We start from the raw sequence: 18798 nt of genomic DNA on the forward strand, positions 1-18798 counted from the left end.
AGTTTCTCTCCATTTAATTTGATGTTGACTGTCAACTTGCTGTATATTGCTTTTATTATGTTTAGATATATGTTCCTTGTATCCCTGATCTCTCCAAGACCTTTATCGTGAAGGGGTGTTGGATTTTGGTCGAATGCTTTTCAGCATCTAATGAAATGATCATATGGTTTTTTTCTTTCAGTTTATTTATATGATGGATTACATTGATAGATTTTCGTATGTTGAACCATCCCTGCATCTCTGGGATGAATCCCAATCTATCATGGTGGATGATTTTTTTGATATATTCTTGGATTCGGTTTGCCAGTATTTTATTGAGTATTTTTGCATCCATGTTCATGAGTGAGACTGGTCTGTAATTCTTGATTGAGTCTTTGTGTGGTTTTGGTATCAGGGTAACTGCAACCTCATAAAAAGAGTTTGGCAGTGTTCCTTCTGTTTCTATTATGTGGAACACTTTGAGGAGTATAGATATTAGCTCTTCTTAGAAGTTCTGGTAGAATTCTGCACTAAAACCATCCGGCCCTGGGCTTTTTTTGGTTGGGAGGTTTTTGATGACAGCTTCTATTTCTTTGCAGTTTATAGGTCTATTTAAATTGCTCATCTGGTCTTAATTTAACTTTGGTTTATAGTATCTATCTAGAAAATTATCCATTACTTTTACATTTTCCAGTTTTGTGGAGTTCAGGTTTTTGTAGTATGACCTAATAATTCTCTGAATTTCCTCACTGTCTGTTATTATGTCCCCTTTTCATTTCTGATTTTGTTAATTTGCATGTTTTCTCTTTCTGCCTTTTTTGATTAGTTTGGATAAGCATTTGTCTATATTATTGATTTTTCTCAAAGAATCAGCTCTTTGTCTCATTGATTCTTTTTATTGCTTTCTTTGTTTCTATTTTGTTGATTTCAGCTCTCAATTTGATTATTTACTGTCTTATACTCCTCCTGAGTGAGTCTGCTTCTTTTTGTTCTAGAGCTTTCAGGTGTGCTGTTAAGTCACAGATGTGAGCTTTCTCCATTTTCTTTATATGGGCATTTAGTGCAATGAACTTTCCTCTTAGCAGTACTTTCATAGTGTCCCATAGGTTTGGGTACGTTGTGCTTTCATTTTCGTTGAATTCTAGGAAGTTTTTAATTTCTTTATTTGTTCATTGGCCCAGGAGTGGTTCAATAGTTCATTGTTCAATTTCCATGAGTTTGTTGACTTTCTGCAATTAGCGTTATTGTTAAATTCTAACTTTAAACCATGGTGATCCGATAAAATACAGGGGGTTGCTCCAATTTTTTTCATATCTGTGAAGGTTTGCTTTGTTACCAAATATGTGGTCAATTTTAGAGAAGGTTCCACGAGGTGCTGAGAAGAAGGTATATTCTTTTGTGTTTGGGTAGAATGTTCTATAAATGTTTGTTAAGTCCATTTGATTCATGACATCTGTTAGTTCTCTTATTTCTCTGTTAAATTTCTGTCTGGTTGACCTGTCCATTGGCGAGAGTGGAGTGTTGAAATCTCCTACTATTAGTGTGTGGGGTTTGATGTGTAATTTAAGCTTTAGTAATGTTTCTTTTACATATGTAGGTGCTCTTGTATTAGGGGCATAGATGTTTAGGGTTGAGACTTCATCTTGATGGATTGTTCCTGTTAGGAGTATAAAGTGTCCTTCTCCATCTCTTCTGATTGATTTTAGTTTGAAATCAGTTTTGTTAGATATTAGGATAGCACCCTCTTGTTTCTTAGGTCCATTTGATTAGAAAACCTTTTCCTAGTCCTTTACTCTGAGGTAATATCTATCTTTGAGGTTGAGGTGTTTCTTGTATACAGCAGAAGGCTGGATCCTGTTTTCATACCCATTTTCTTAACCTATGGCTTTTTATAGGTGAATTTAGTCTATTGATATTAAGAGATATTGTGATCAATGGTTGTTAATTCCTGTATTTTTCAGTAATAGTGTTTGTGTGTTTTCCTTTTTTTGGGTTTTGCTGGTAGGAGATTATCTGTTGCCTGTGTTTTTGTGGGTACAGTTAGCTTCATTGGGTTGGGGTTTTCCTTCTAGTACTTTCTGCAGGGCTGGATTTGTGGATACTTAATTGTTTAAATCTGATTTTGTCATAAAATATCTTGTTTGCTCCATTGATGGTGATTGAAAGCTTTTCTGGGTATAGTTTCTTAGTGTCTGCAGCACATCTGCCCAGGACCTTCTGTCTTATATGGTTTTCATTGAGAAGTCAGGTGTAATTCTGATAGGTTTCCCTCTATATGTTTACTTGACCTTTTTCCCTTGCAGCTCTTAATATTCTTTCTTTATTCTGTATATTTTATGTTTTGATTATTATATGGCGAGGGGACTTTTTTTAAATCTAGTCTATGTAGTGTTCTGTAAGCGTCTTGTGTCTTCATAGGCTTATCTTTCTTTAGGTTTGGAAAATTTTCTTCTATGATTTTGTTAAATATATTTTCTGTGCTTTTGAGTTGGACTTCTTCTCCTTCTTTCCCTATTATTCTCAGGTTTGGTCTTTTCATGGTGTCCCAGATTTCCTGGGTGTTTTGTGTTCAGAATTTCTTGGATTTAATGTTTTCTTTGACCAATGAATCTATTTCCTCTATAGTATCTTCAACACCTGAGATTCTTTCTTCTATCTCTTGTATTCTGTTGGTTATACTTGCCTCTGTAGTTCTTGTTCATTTACCCAGATTTTCCATATCCAGGATTCCCTTGGTTTGTGTTTTCTTTATTGCCTGTATTTCAGTCTTCAGGTCTTGAACTGTTTGTTTCACCTGTTTGATTGCTTTTTCTTGGTTTTCTTGGGTGTCTGTGGGATTTACTAATTTCTTCCATTTTTTTGTTTGTCTTTTCCTCTATTTCTTTAAGGGAGTTTTTCAATTCCTCTGTAAATGTCTTCATTATCTTCATAAAGTTACTTTTAAAGTGATTTCCTTCTGCTTCTTCTGGGTTAGGATGATCAAGTCTTACTATTGTGTGACCTCTGGGTTCTGGTTCTGGTGTTACCATGTTGCTTTTTAGGTTGTTGGATGAATTCTTGCATTGGCGCCTACCCATCTCTTCCTTCAAATGCAGCCGACAGTGTATTTGCATCTTGGTCTAATCCTTGCAGTGGCTGTCTGAATCTTTGGAAACTCTTCTTGGTCTGCTCTGTACTGTCAAAGTCTGTCTCAGGGAGCCACTGAGGTCTCCCTAAGCGTGCTCTCTTGGTCTTCTCTCCTGGTTCATTCTCTTGGTCCCCTCAGTATTGTAGCAAACTCTTGGTCCCCTCAGTATTGTAGCAAGCTGTGTTTCAGAGTTCCACTGACATTTCAGAAGGATAGGCAAGTTTGGGGATGGGATGGGACTCGTAGCTTACAGGGTCCAGTGGATGTGGCTGGGTATTGGGGCAGCCTACCTGCAGGAAACTCTCCTTCTGGTGGGCTAGAGAAGCTGAGGCAGATGGGGGAAGGTCCAGGGGTTTTGTCCCACTATGGAGGTCCTAAGAGTGGGGTGTCCTGCTGCATGGCTGGTCACTCACCTCTTAGTCCCCTCAGTCCAAATAAAACATTTTTTAGCTTATACTCCAATACATAATGCTTTTACTTTTGCTTCTAGAAGACCAGGCGAGTTATGTATTTTTCAACTCATGACACTGTGGCATCTGCAGAGCCTCTGACTATTATACCATGCAGTACAGAAGCAACTGGCCACTTGTAGCTGCTGAGTACCTGAAATGTGGCTAGTCTGAATGGCATGTGCTCTGAGTATGCAGGGACTTTTGACTTGAAGGCTTATTGTAAAAACATGAAAGATTTCTAGCCTTCCTCTTGATGGCTGGGGAATATAGTTCAGTAATGGAGCATTACTTAGCACACAAGACATGGGTTCAAGTTTCAGACTGACTACGTGTTGCAATGTTAATATATTAGATATTGGTTCAAAAAATATACCACTAGGTATATTTGACTCTCAACATTTATATGTGGTGAATAACATTTAAAAAAATCTGTAGCTTAACCAGGTGGCTTAACTCAGGAGGCAGAGGCAGGAGGATGTCTTGAACAGGAGGATGTCTTGAACAGGAGTTCAAGGCCAGCCTGTTCTACAGAGTGAGTTCCAGGACTGGCTCCATAGCTACTGAGAAACCCTACTCAAAATAAATAAATAGGTAAAATTAAAAATTAAAAAAATTTTAAGAATCTGTAGCTCTCATTTCTGCCTTTTGATTTGCTTGTCTAGAAATCAGAACATCCCCTGGACAGAGTAAGACTATTTTCCCCGAGCAGAACACAGGGTATTCCCTGAATGAGGACATGCTGGGAGGATTTGCCTCCTCAAGGGTGGCTGCCTCTCTTCTCAGAGTTCTTAGAAATGCAGACTTAAAGCAAGGCTGCTCTAACCCAGCACCAAGAGCAGACTGGTCACAGTGTGATCTGCCTCATGGCTCCCTGACACAGCTCAATTGCCAAGCAGGAAAGTGGGAGGGACCTCAATGTCACTTTGTCTGCCGGAAACCTGATTGGTCCAAGGGAAGCTTGTATCCAGCAAGAGTACTGGCATAGCAGTAGACTTTCAGCTTCAGGTAAAAAACAAAGGAGCCCTCACAGGCAGCAGACACCAGTTTTTTTGACTCCCTCTTAAGAAAACTAAAGAGCCCTGTGCCCACAGCTCATTCCCCAGTGTAAGTGCTTCCCATCCTGGTCTCGAGGCAGAAGTCCCCCTCCCGTGCCCACCTCTGAATACCATTCCTCTGGCTTAGAGGCTGGCTGTGTCTGTGAGTCAGTATTGCTACTCTGTTGTCACTTGTCCATTCAATATCCCTTATGGCAGCCACTCCAAGTCGCTTCGCTGGGTCTTAATTATTCTCCAGTTAGTACTCTGCTTATAATGACCCATTCTACTGTGTTTTCTACCAGAAACTGTTGTTTTAAAGTGCAGTTTGGTGAGATGTGAGGTTTTCAAGGGCTGTATGAATTGCATTTTAGCAAAAATACCAGATGAATTTTGTGCTGTCTTTTCAGTGGATAAATCTCTCAGGTTGCCAAGGTCCTTGTGCTGGAAACACAAAGATGATGCATTCCCACCATAGGGCAGTGATGGTGCTGAAGCTTGCGTACATTCTGATGTATTGTGGCTCAATGAATTGTCACATTAAAATGTGCTAGAGGGGTTGGAAAGATGACTCCGTGGCTAAGAGCTTGTACCGCTCTTGCAGAGGACCTGGGTTCAATTCCCAGCATCTGTATCAGGTAGTTCACAACTATCTACAACTCCAGTGCCAGGGGATCCTCCAGTCTGAACCATATGAACCTGTACTCTCAAGTGCGTACATGTGTGTAAATAAATAAAATGTTCTAGAACATATGAAAAAATAAAATGTTCTAGAACAGCCTGGTGACTGCCTGAAAACTAGTCTGCCGTTTACATCAGCTCCCCATAGCCATGGGTTCTGTATCTATATCTGTAGATTTGGCCATTGTGGATTCAACCAGCTCCCTTTAAATATGTGGCAATTTGAATCAGTGATGAACACGTGTTACCTTTTTCCCGTCTCACCATTCTGCAAATAACACCTGGTAATGACTCTGGACAGAGCGTTTACATCCCACTAGAGGTTCTAAGGAATCTGGAGGTGACAAGTGGAGAAGGCTCTGTGCAGGTTGTATGCAAATATGAGCACCACTTTTTAGAGGGGATTCGAGCATCCTTGTTGGATTTGGATATGCATGGCATCCCTGGACCAGGTCCCTTAGACTTCAAGCAGATGAGTTTTGTTGGAATATGTTTTGTGTTCTTGTTTGTAAGCAGCTCACTTGCCCACTTCTGGGATCCATTCTCTCTGGAAGTTAGTAAGTGCCTGTAAACCTCCATATCCCGGCATGAGTCAGCCAGGGAGAGGTAGGAAACATTGAGTTAGAAACGCTGAACATACTAGCACAAGTCACATATTACAAGGCCATCAGTGGTACGACAGGGATTTCAGGCTCTCTGCCATCACCCAGTGCTCGTATCTACCTGTAGTTTACATGGAGTTGTTTTGCATTCTCGGAAGCTCAGCAAATCTTCCAAGAATGGCTCCTATGCTGCAGTTCTTGCTGGTCAGTGTATACAGATGGATGTGCATGTTCATGTGTCCTTAATGACACAAAAGGAATCCCTCAGAGTATTAAAATTTGAAGTTTGGGCACTACTTAGGCATAGTATCAAATTAAAAGGCAGTTTGTGTGGGTTCTAATCAACAGGGTACCATTTAGTTTTGTGTGAGGAGAGAGCCATTATTACAGGATGAGGGATATGACCTTGAAGCCTTGCTGAACCTTCTTGTGCGCGTGTGTGTGTGTCAGGGAGGCAGGAGGGACTCAGACCACCCCGCCTGCAGGAGTCTAGCCCCTCAAGCTGGGCGTTGAGCTTTTTTTCACTGTTGATAGTGCCTGTGCTGAGCTCCAAACTCAGTGGAGTAAGCAGCCTGCCACAAGAGGACTCCATGTTAGTAGGTGTGCAGCGTGCTTCTCCCTTGACTACAAGAAGGGGTGAGAGCCTGCACTGCGGTGGTGTAGACGGTATTGCAAGATAATATCTTAATGAGTTGAAACAATCATAATGGGTTGTGAGGCAAGATTTTTAAGTAGTTCCTTTTCACCGTGGAAACCGCTGGGTGATGGTACTTGAAGTCCGTGAATTCTGCAGGCACTCGATATTCAGTAGCAATTATCATTAAGGGTAATTACGAAGTGGAGGATCCCCCACCTCATTTCACTTCTGTTTTAAAGACAATCAGACGAGTTGTGTCTCTTACCATACAGCTCTTAACAGAATACGTAATTTTAAAATGAGACGAGTGTGTGAATTGTATGGTTTAAACAGACTGTTGGAAACAAGCTTGGACAAAGGTGTATGTGGTGACTAGACTCTCTGCAATGTTGTCAAGTGTGGAATGATGACTCTAAAAGGTTTCTTTCACAATGCTGGGTGATGCAGTGTTGTTTCAGATAGGCCGGCTCCTTAGAAAGGAGAGGAAATGTGTAGGACTGGAAATATATCCTTTATCCTACTGAACAACCATGGCCAGCATCTGCTCCCTTGGCAGTCCTGACCATTCTTCTGACTTAGCCGCGGCTGTTCCCATTCCCAAGTTTTTTGTAGGTTCTGGAATGGGGATGTTCTTCTGCACTTTGAGTGGCATGGGGTATCCTGAGCTGTGTAGAAATTATAAATATTTACTTGTCTTTTCTCAATTAAATTCTAGAGTTCTTGAAGGAGGGGAGTGTGCTTGTATCTTTCACGTTTACACTATATATGAAGTACTTTGAATATAAGCAACACCAAGAAAAAAAATTTCTTCAGTTTTTAGATTGGTCTGTCAGTTCATTTAATTTGTAACTTTGAGAAACATGTGCCACATATTTACCACAGACCTCAGTGTCCTGTCCAGGATGCTTCTATGGAAAAGTCAATAATGTATCTACCTATGCCTTATCACAGTAGGTCAGTCCTGGCCCATAGGGAGGAGCTATAAGACCTGGAAACTAGATATTTACATGGGAAGACAGGGAATCAGAGGGATGGAGATCCTTGCTATTGGCAAAGGAAGGATAGCCAGGCCCTCCAGAGCACAGGCACAATCAGGGAGACTGCCATGCTGCCCGGGCAGGGCATCCCTCAAGGTTGATAGACAACCAGGCCTGGGGAGTTGCAGCAATTTTATCCCAGGCCAGTTAGACAGATAGACCAGTTCAGAAAGTAGGCGGAGATCTTGTGGGGATCCAGAGCAAAATAGATACAGGGGGAAGGCTAATTCCTGGCACTGGGGCACACAGGGTGAGACGTGGACAGATTGTGGAAATGTCCTGCCACTAAACTGCCGTACCCAAATAAGGGCGCCAGACTTCAAAACTTAGAGAGGAGGTGGGGGTGGGGAGCCTGCTTTGGAGCTCACACAGCCTATGAGAAGTGACAGTTTTATGAGGGTCAACACATCTGTTTGACTTATGTGCTAAAGCCTGCCACTGCTGCGCTGAACTCTGTGGCGTGGAAGATTTGAAGTGTCCAAGTGTGGCACACTTTGCAGTGTCCAGCTCAACAGGTGTCACATGCTTTGCCGTGTCTGGCTTGACAAGGTATGGCATGCTTTGCAATAACAGACAGTGAGGACAGAGTTAGCACAGAACACAGGGACCAAATTTCAAATCTGTCTGGCAGATAAAAATGTAACCTTGGGCAGGCAGCTTCATTTTCCTTTGGAAGAGTCTGGGGAAGGTCCTCAACCTGCAAGAATGAAAATAAAATAAAAAACTGATAGCTCATAAAATAAGTAACTCATGTCATGTTTGAACATAGTTTCATACCGTTTTATATTTTTCTTCCTGAGAAACATTTGATTATTTTTCCACTATGTACGTGAGAGGGATAGAGTAGGAAAGAGAGTGGTACACACACACACACACACACTGGTTGGTGACCCAAAGAAAATTCCAACTGGAAGAAGAAGGAGCTGGAAGAAGAGGCAATGGCTGTGAGTTGTTTAGGGTTGAGGAGAGTGAAACTGACATAGTGGTTGTTCAACATTATGAATGTATTAAATGCTACTGAACTGTTTAATGTAAACAATTAAAGCACTACTTCTATGTTATATTGACTTCACTTCAAAAAAAAAAATTCCTCAAACTCTGCTGCTGGTTTAGCCTGCCTGCATGTCTTTTTGCTGGTCTGTTGCCCCATCCTTCTCCATCAAAGGAAAGAAGAAATCACAGGACTTGTCATTGACAGTGGCTCCGACTGGTGCATAGCCGTGCATAGCTGGTGGCTTTGTTGGCAATAATGCCCTCAGGGCCAAGTTTCCTTCTATCATGGATCCTCAGGGCTATGTTTCCTTCCATTGTTGGGTGTCCCTGACACCAGGCTGTGAAGGTGGTGTGGGCCAGAAAGACTCCTTCCTACAGGGGTGACAAGGCCCAGAGCAGGAGGAGTATCCTGACCCTAAATTATCCTATCAAGCGTGGCATTGTGACCAGCTAGGATGATGCGGAGAAGATCTGGCACCACGCCTTCTACAGTGAGCTGCGTAAAGCCCCTGAGAAGCACTTGGTGCTTCTGACTGAGGCCCCCTGAACCCCAAAACTCAGAGAGGCGACATAGATGATTGGAGCCTTCAGTACCCCAGCCATGTATGTGACCATTTAGGCCGTGCTGCTCCTTTATGCATCTGGGCACACCACCGGCATTGTCATGGGCTCTGATGACAGGGCCACACATTCAGCACCCATCTACGAAAGTGATGCCCTTCACCATGCCGTCATGCAGCTGGACCTGGCTGGCCGGGCCCTGACAGACTACCTCATGAAGACCCTGACTGATCAGGATGCGGCTTCACCACCACAGCTCACTGGGAAATTGAGGGTGACATTAAGGAGAAGCTGTGCTATGTTGCCCGGGATTTTGAACAAGAAATGGGTACTGCTGCATCCTCCTTCTCCTTGGAGAAGAGCTATGAGCTTCTGATGGGCAGGTGATCACCTTTAGCAATGAGCAGTTCTGGTGTCCAGAGGTGCCTAGCCCTCTTTCCTGGCCATGGAGTCCTGTGGCATTCATGAGACCACCTTCAACTCCATCATGAAGTGTGATGTGGCTATCCACAAGGACCTGTGTGTCAACACAGTGCTGTCTGGTGGTACTACCATTTGTTCAGCATTTCTGGCAGGATGCTAAGGAAATCACAGCCCTAGCACCCAGCACAGTGAAGATTAAGATCATTGTTTCTTCTGCAGAAAAGTACCCATCTGGACTGACAGTTCCATCCTGGCCTCACTGTCCACTTTCCAGCAGATTTGGACGGGGTAGGACAAGTCGGGTCCCTCCATTGTCCACTGCAAATGCTTCTGGATGGACTGCGCAGGTGCCAGCATCCACTCTAGGAGCTGATTCTGACATGTACACACCTCATGCTAGCCTCACAAAACTGGAAACAAGCTTAAATTTGTCTTGAAGTTTATATCCAATATCAGCACTGGATTGTTGAATTTGTTGCTGATTTTTGACCTTATATTCAAGGTAATTGTTCCTTTGGCATATATCTGATATCCAGTAGTCCTTAGTCAAAGAGGCTCTATCACTCTGGAAGAGAAATCCTTAGCCTGGTGGACCTGTGTGAACACCGTGCAATGAATGATCTATGCAGAGTATTAACTGATAGCTGAGTCCAGGATTCCTTGAGGCAGGCAAAGGTTCCCTAAACCAGTTACCACTTCTATCTTGCTGGTCTAACAGAGTGTGAAAGTCCGAGCCTACGGACCTAGTTCTGGCGTTTTCCCTCCTGAAGCCATGGGTTGTTACTTGCCTTGAGTTGGGAACATTTGCATTGATACCTGTAAACATATTTATCCTTTTAATTTATGTAAGGTTGTTTTGTATTCATTTCTCTAAGAAATGATCAATTTTGGGTTTTCTACCATTCAGTGAGAACATTAGGCCCCATCCACACACCATTGTGTAAAGAAAAATAAAAGTTCTGTAGTAAAAAGCAAACACACACACACACACACACACACAAAACCCAATTCCCATATAAGGTATGGCAAAAGCAGCCCTAGTTAACATGTGAGTGATGTAGCTGCATTCTAGTGTGTTGACTAAAGCTTGATTTGCTGAGAGGAGGCAAGGATGATTTGCTCTAAAGGCAGCGTACAGCCCTACTGTGGCAGGGGTGGGGATGGGGTGGAGGGGAGATAATGTTGATAGTGCTTGTGTATTAGGTGAGGATGAGGATGGGGAAGGGCAGTTAGCCTGGAAGCTGTTGCAGTAGTCTGATCATGTCTCTTCACTCTAGAGGAAGTCCTAGACACCCCCCACCCTGTGAAGTGGATGGGATCTTGGACTTTTCCATATACCCCTACATTTCCTTTTTATGTGCATTTAAATTTTGCCCATAAAAACGACTATGCACATTTCCGAGCGGAGAGACTCTCTTCCATTAGAGTGGGAGCTCAAGCTAGCAGGAAGATGGCAGTGACGGAGAGGGGGTTCTGGCCTTCTGTATATTTATGGGCTTCAGCTCAAGTTGACTGTTGACTTTAGGACTCACACTTTCTTAAATAATGACAAAGATATTTACCTTTTCCACTCTTAGGCTATATGTAGTGTAGTCTTTCGTAGATAACCTTCACCATACTAAATGAATGGGCCTCCAACATTTTCTCCTCTTCCTCACCTCCTTCCTCCTCCTGTCCCCCAGTACTAGACTAGGACCCCAGGACCTTACAAATACAAGGCTCTCAGATCTCCTTTAGAATATCTAAGTCATATATCCCATTAGACATAATCTTGAGTTATGGCCAAGGGTATAGCTCAGTGATAGTATGTGTTCATGCCACACACAAAACCCTGAGTTTAATCACCAGTACTAATAAAACAAAAATATGTGTGAGTGAAGTTCTAGATCATTCTTTATAATTGCTCTTATAAAATTATATATAATATTGTTCTGTGTATTGTGTGGATCCTAAAAGAATTTAGAAGAGGTTTTGATTCTACATTCCAGTGGCTCATCTTGTGCATCCTCCTTGGTAGACTCTTGGTGTAAATTATCACTTGGCTTAAATTTCCCCGTTCCCCAGCAGAAATGGAGCCCAGTAAGGAAATGCTGCGTCTGTGTATATTGTTTTAACGTTCCCCTAGACTGTGTGCTGTTGGGATTTTCTGATGTGCATGTGGAAACAGCTGAACTGCTTCGGAGGCTCTCACGGGCTGAGCTGACTTGAGAACTTGGTGATTAATAGGGTAAAACTGTTTCTCTCCAGGCGGAGCCATGGATTTGGCTCACACCCTCCACCCCTGCCCAGGTTAAAAGAACATTAGTCTTCTAACCAGGGATTTTTGCTGTCTTTATAGTGGAACAAATGCCTTTTTTCAGATCTAATCCCGGCGTGATAAATAAAGCTCTCTGCAAGGTGTTCGGGAAAGTTCTAAGTAGCTCCCGAAAGGAGAGGCCTTTGTTGTGGAGGAAGAGGCCTAACCTCAAGGGTTAACCAGTCAGTCAGTGCGTATGTGGGTCAGAGAGAAAAGTTCACATCTGGGTGTTAGTGACCATCAAGCCCTTTCCCGTGGTCCTTTCCGTGATGATGTATCTAAACATCCCAGAGCTCAAGCCTCTGGGGTAGATTTATTGGACAAAATGTTCCTTGTCTGTTTGATAAAGTTGTGTGTTTGTTTGCTTTGAAACTCAGATAAGCAGCAGTCAAGAACTCTGTGGTAGCTGTTATTTGAGCAAACATGTTAGCAAGTATTATTGGCCACGTGTTCAAATATGTGCCTAACACAGCACCTGGCATATTGTAGATGTTTGTTGATTGCTTGTTGGCTGAATGAGTGTTGAGCTTTATAAGACTGATGAGTCTTGTAAGGCACTGCCAAGTTGGTCCTGCAAGTGATGGTTACACAGTTTTTGCTTTGTAGCTGTTCTGTTAAACTGTATATATGGATTTTCTGGTTTTCTCTTTACATGTTGGGATTTCAGGATTAAAATGTTTTTAAACATTTTAGGGGAAATCGTAATGAAGTAAATCCTATACATGAGCTTGTTTGCTTTAGAGGCTTAAGAGTAATATGTGAAAATTTCCTTTGTCAAATTGCAGCATAAACATCCGAGTGTTTGCTTGTCAACACGTAGAATTTGGTAATTAATTTGTATTTGGAAAACTCAGTCCGGTTTTGAACATTTAGGGAGCAAGGTTTCCAAGCGTATCTCGCTCCCAGCCAAGAACAGCTGCGTCGTACGTTGCCTTTCACATGGCTTCTCTGTGACATCTGTGAAAAGAGACGTCAGCAGCTGAGCATGCCCGGGTGCATGGTGCGCTGCGGCATTCTGTGAGGTATGGGGTCCAGGGTCTCCACTGGAACAGAACACCATGCTCACTGGCATAAAAATACTCATTTGACTTAAATTTCATTTCTGTTCAGTAGTAAATGGTAAGGACCAAAGCCTCCCAATGTTAGCAGAAAGTATATACTACCCTGATCAGTTTTTATTCGGATGTGCTAAGTTCAAGACTCAGAAGACGATTCCTCATTAATGGCTTTAGTTTGCCCCGGGAGGTACATGTGAGTGATCAGTTACAGTGTCTTACCTAGCCCTGTGTGATGCCATCGCCAGCGAAAAGGAAATGACTTCAGACTCTACACTACTGTGCAGGCACCAAACTCCATTGAAGCAGCTGGGGGTCGGGCGACCCCTGTTCGCTCACCACTCGTGTCTGTTCTCTCACCAGAATTGTCGTGGAATCTTCCAGTTTCATTCCACACCCCCTCCCCCAACCACAGCCCTTTCCTACTTACGATTCCTAGGAAAAGACAAGATCAGGCTTTTATGAATCAGTTAGTTAATTAGAGGTGACTGTAGGACAGATTCGAAGTTTCTAGACATTCAGATGATTAACTGTAGCAAAGTAGATTTCTCTTACTCTTGTACAGACTGTTTCCGTTTTTTACTAACAAAAGCATCATGAGAGAGGAACCACTGACCTGGCTCTCCCAACCCCCGTGCTTCCAATTAGGAATCTATTATCTCATTCCAGATAATTAGAAAAGGATATCCCAAATACTGCTTCATGTAAATATGGTTTTTGCCTGTGTTATATTACTAGGAGTTCTGAACACATCTGGAGCGAAGGCAGCCCAGGGGACATTAAAAGCGCACTGTTTGGGTTGGCACAGTGACATTATAGTATATGCCAATTTGTAATGGCTTTTGGAAACAGCAGTTTTAAACTCTCCCTGAACTATTCCCCTGAGAAATTATTCAATTAAGTACAACTAAAATTAATGTTTAGCCTTTTTTTCCCCTTAAATAAAATAGGCAGCTATAGAGGGAAATCTGTGGTTCCTGCTGTGTTCCATGCTTGTGTTCCTATTTGACCCTGGAAGTGAGCTCCCAGGAAATCGCTAGGCATCTTGGAATGACTGCCTTTTCTAGAAGATACATAGTTGCTAGACTCTGCAATGACTTTCCTATTATGTAAATGACTCTCTGTGTAGGAAGCTTTAGACACCTGGGGTTCACCAAAGTTTCTGTCTACACCTGCAGGGAATGGGGGCCCCAATGCAAAACCCCCAACTTGTCCTGTCTTTCTAAGTAAGTGATTCTCCAACTTTAATGGGTGTCAGGATCGCTTGGGAGCTTATTAAAATGAAGCTTCTCGAGTCATTAGATGGAGTCAGGCCTGAGGTTCTGCATGTCTAACAAGCTCCCAGGGGCTCAGGCTGGCCAAGGACTACCTTTACAATAGGGAGGTTCTACGCAGCAGTAGGAGGAGATGTGGGGGTGGGACTTGGACTCAATTCTGATTTCCAACCCGTAGCCTGGCCCTGAGCACATTCAGATGTGTACGCCTCTTGCTTTTCTCTCTAGTGTATGTCCTCACTGGATTCCCAGAATCCTGAGTTCTCTTTTCTTCTCTCTCCTTCTCCCTCTCCCTCTCCCTCTCTCTCCTGTCTGCTGGGAGATGACACACTTCTCGTTGCTCACAGGAGATAATGACATGGGGTTTTGTTACATGCTTTCTCAGGATTCAGGCATTGTCCTGCCTTGTTTTCTCAGCTCTCTTTTCTACCTAGGTTAGGAAGAAGAGCCGATTAGCTGATACTCCTTTTTCCGTGTTTCTGAACACACATGCCAGAGCCCTGGTGAGTAAGTGTGACTTAGTGGCTTCCATCCAACATTGACTTCCAGAGTTTGGCTACTTACCTTGTAAGTTCAGGCTTTGATGGTCAGTGTATTCAAGGGTGGTCAGATTAAAACATAATTAAGGCCGGGCGGTGGTGGCGCACGCCTTTAATCCCAGCACTTGGGTGGTAGAGGCAGGCGGATCTCTGTGAGTTCGAGGCCAGCCTGGTCTACAAGAGCTAGTTCCAGGACAGGCACCAAAGCTACAGAGAAACCCTGTCTTGAAAAACCAAAAAAAAAAAAAAAAAAAAAAAACCCATAAGATCCACATTCAGTGAAGTCCCTTGGAAGACTGGCCCATAGCCCTGGCAGTTATCTGCAGAGAGGCCATTCCACAAGAAAATCTATGACTCTGCATGCTGACTGGCTGTCCCCTTCCTAATTACAGCAAGCAAATTGATCGTGAAGGAGTTTCTAGATGGGTAGAGGCGAAGATTGGGTAGAGGCGAAGATGGCCTTACTGTGGCCAACACTATCTACTTCTGATATTCTGTCTCAGAGAGTCTGGGACTTGCAGTGTAGCTCAGTGGGAGAAGGTTTGCATAGCAAGCTCTAGTGCTTCATGGCCATGGCAGTCCCTGGAAGCAAAGCCAGCCCAGCCCTTGCTTTAAGTTTTAGATCCTCACCCCCAATGTTTGTCTTCAAGCTTTTCCTCTTTTAGTCCGTCTTCTGTGTTTTCCGTTTTGTTTTGTTTTGTCTCTCAACAATACTGTTTAAAAATATAGTTCTGGGGACTAGAGAGATGACTCCGAGGTTAAAATCATTTGCTGCTCCTACAGAGGACCCAAGGTTCTGTTTCCAGCATCCACATGGCAGCTCATGACTCTCCATAAGTTCCAGGGGATCTGACTCGCTCTTCTGACTCTGCGGGCACCGGGTAAGCATGCGGTGCATACATGTGCGCTAGACCCAGAATGCACATAAAGAATGTGATCTGGTTGTGTCACCTGGCTTCCTGTCATTCTTCATGACCTAACCAGTACTTCTGAGACACCATCCTTTCCTATGAGACTGTAGAACTTATTATTTAATGTTCTTCTTTGGATCTGAACTTGTAAAACTTAATTTTCTTTGTTATCAAAATAATACCACTTTGTAGTCTGAACATAAGATTAGGCACTCCAAGAGTGACAGTTCCTTGCCCCAAAGTCTCACTCCTTGCAACAGTTCTCACAGTTCTTAGTTTTTCAGAGTTCATCGTTATCCATTTCTTTTTTATTGTTGTTTTTCTTTTCTTTTTCTTGTTTTTGGGGGGGGGATTTTTCGAGACAGGGTTTCTCCGTAGCTTTTGGTTCCTGTCCTGGAACTAGCTCTTGTAGACCAGGCTGGCCTCGAACTCACAGAGATCCGCCTGCCTCTGCCTCCCGAGTGCTGGGATTAAAGGCGTGCGCCACCACCGCCCAGCTGTTTTTTGTTTTTAAGACAAAGTCACACTATGTAGCCTTGGCTGGCCTGGAGCTGGTTAGACAGACCAGGCTGGCTTCACATTCACAGAGCTCCGCCTGCCTCTGCCTGTCAAGTGTTGGGATCAAAGGCATGCGCCACCATGCCCAGCTTTATTTATATTCTGCAGAACGTGATGCTGTTTCATCGTCTTTCCCATGTTGGGCATGTTTATTTCTTCCTCCTGGAGATGTCGCCATAATTTACAGTAATCCTGCACAGTTCCCTCTGTGCCTCCTCCTACACACGCTTCCATTAAATCCGTGTTGATAGCATTGTGGAAATGTTGTTCGTGGTTGAACCACAATGTGTGCTATGATTAGATCTTCATTTCATTAGTATATGCTTTCCCTCCAAAGCCAGTAATTGCTTCTTGGTTTTGAATTTGCTTAGTTACCTGTGTTGACACATTCACCACCTAGCCCTCTCCTTAAGCTGGGATCATGGGATTCCTGTGCGCTGTTTGTAGTTTACCGATGAATTTCATCACTTAATTGGCCTGTCTTTGCTTTCCTGGATCCTTCATCTCTCTGGTTCAATCCTGGACAACTGCCTGGGCTCCTGCTGGGCTCTCCTGACTTCCTGTTCTGTCCCATGGGAACTTCAGTACCCTTTGACTCTGTGATGCACATACCTGCATATTCCCCATCTGCCCAATCTTTCTTCTTTCTTGCCATTGCTGTTCTGGTAGAACACACTCTCTGAGAGCATCTGAAGGACAGCTTTGTGAACGGAATATCTTAAGACTATGTGTGTTTGAACATCACTGTCCTTTCCCTGCAGGCTGGAAGGTTTGGGAGTTGGTTGTCTGGTTTGAATTGTGAAGGCTTCTCTGTAGAGCTCCCTGGTCAGTTCCCCACTGCATGGGAGCTGGTTTTCGGCCTTCTCTGACAGCTTTGAAAACTTCTCTCCTTTAGTACTCGGAAATTCAGTGTTCAGGTGCCTCATTTTTGAATATAAACATTTGACCATAAATCAACAGATAGTCTGAAAAAAATTACTAAAACTAAAACCTAGGGTAGTATGAAGAGAAGAAAGTTGGAGGGAAGACAGCCACCACAGGAACACACGCGTGCGCGCGCGCACACACACATACACAATATACACACACATGCACACATGTGCACATGCTTGCTTCTTTTTCTCTCTTAGATTATACTCATACTGAAATGGGGAAGAAGAGAAAGAATTTATCCAAATGTTGATCACTCTCTCCCCCCATTCCCTCACTCTCTCTCTCTTCCTCTCCCTCTCTCTGTGTCTCTGTCTCTCTCTGTCTCTCTCTGTCTCTGTCTCTCTCTGTCTCTGTCTCTCTCACTCCACAGGTCTGGGAGAGATAGAAATCAATGCATTTGTAAAATTAAAACAGAAGGTATGAAAAGGGACCGTCAGAGAACAAGGAAGAGTTTCTAGGAGAAAAGCGATAAAGACTAGATGGTTAACTTTCCCACTGAAGATGCCCTGGGTTGCACCCAATTTTTACCCAAATACCCGGGCATCTCTAAAATGCGTCCGAAGAGGAAATATGGAGACGTCAAGGTGATGTTCCTAAGGAATGAGAAAAATGCAGACTATGTTTAGTCTGCAGTTAGACGGAAATCTGAGCTGTGCATGGCATGCGCCCTGAGCAAAGCCTTTGCATTGAAATCCAGAGTCCCCGCCCCCCAACATCTTGTGCCCCAGCACATGTTAGAAATCTGAAGTGGACAAGCCACAGAACTTTCGTAAGCCTGTTTTAACATCTGTAAAGCACACCGCAGCTTCCCTGCTCACTCTCATTGGTGGGAGGCCAAATGAGGTACCGTTTAGTTAGAACGTTTTATGGGGTCGTCATCGTGTACTTTAAAACTCCCGAGTATATGAGAACAAGTGGAAACAGGTGACGTAAAGCTCATCTAGAAGTAATACAGTTTGTTGAATTTCATGAAATGCTAGTCTATTTTGTAAAGGTCCGAAAGAGTGAGCCCAGAAATGACATCGAGGAGGTTTGCAGTCTCTCGCGTTCTCTTTGGAGATTAACATTTTGTTTCCGCCATGTTTTTTTGTTCCCTTTTTGTTGCTGTGATAGAATACTCAGACTGAAAGCAGCTTAGGGAAGGAAAGGATTTATTTCAGCTTCCAGGCAGCAGTCCATCATTGAGGGAAGCCTGGGCAGGAACTTGAAGCAGAAACCATAGAGGAATACTGCTTGCTGGCTCCCTCACTATCCTGTGCGTGGCTAGAGTTTTTATACACGCGAGGACCACCTACAACAGACTGGGTCCTCCCACACCAATTAACAAGATAAGCCTCTACAGATATTTCCCAGGCCAGTCTGATTTGGTCAATCCTTTCTGAGATGACGCTAAACTAAGGAGCCAATGTCTTTAAGGCACTGCATGTTTTTAATTCTAGAGGCAGAGATAGAAGCAGGTAGATCTCTGTGTTTGGGCTCAGCCTGGTCTATGTTGTGAGGTCCTGGCCAGCAAAGGGACATAGTGAGAGTCTATCTCAAGAATGACAACAACAGCTAACTAGGACACCATGTCACCATGTCACATAAATCTAAACTGTAGACACTGAGATACAGGAATGGAAGACTGAGATCTGATTGGTATGGGCAAGTCCCAGAGGAAATGAAATGTCTCTGGTATAGACAGATCCTGTGGAATTTGAGATGTA

General features: G+C 43.3%; 1 protein-coding gene and 1 pseudogene across 1 annotated transcript in view; both read left to right on the plus strand.

The window, feature by feature from the left end:
* Nucleotides 1-18798, plus strand: part of Stx8 (syntaxin 8) — a 250638-nt gene that overhangs the window by 113414 nt on the left and 118426 nt on the right. The window lies entirely within an intron of this gene.
* On the plus strand, nt 8844-9899 carry LOC130878589 (actin, cytoplasmic 1-like; annotated as a pseudogene).

This window comes from Chionomys nivalis, chromosome 7 (assembly GCF_950005125.1).
Source record: "Chionomys nivalis chromosome 7, mChiNiv1.1, whole genome shotgun sequence".
In the NCBI taxonomy this organism is placed as follows: Eukaryota; Metazoa; Chordata; class Mammalia; order Rodentia; family Cricetidae; genus Chionomys; species Chionomys nivalis.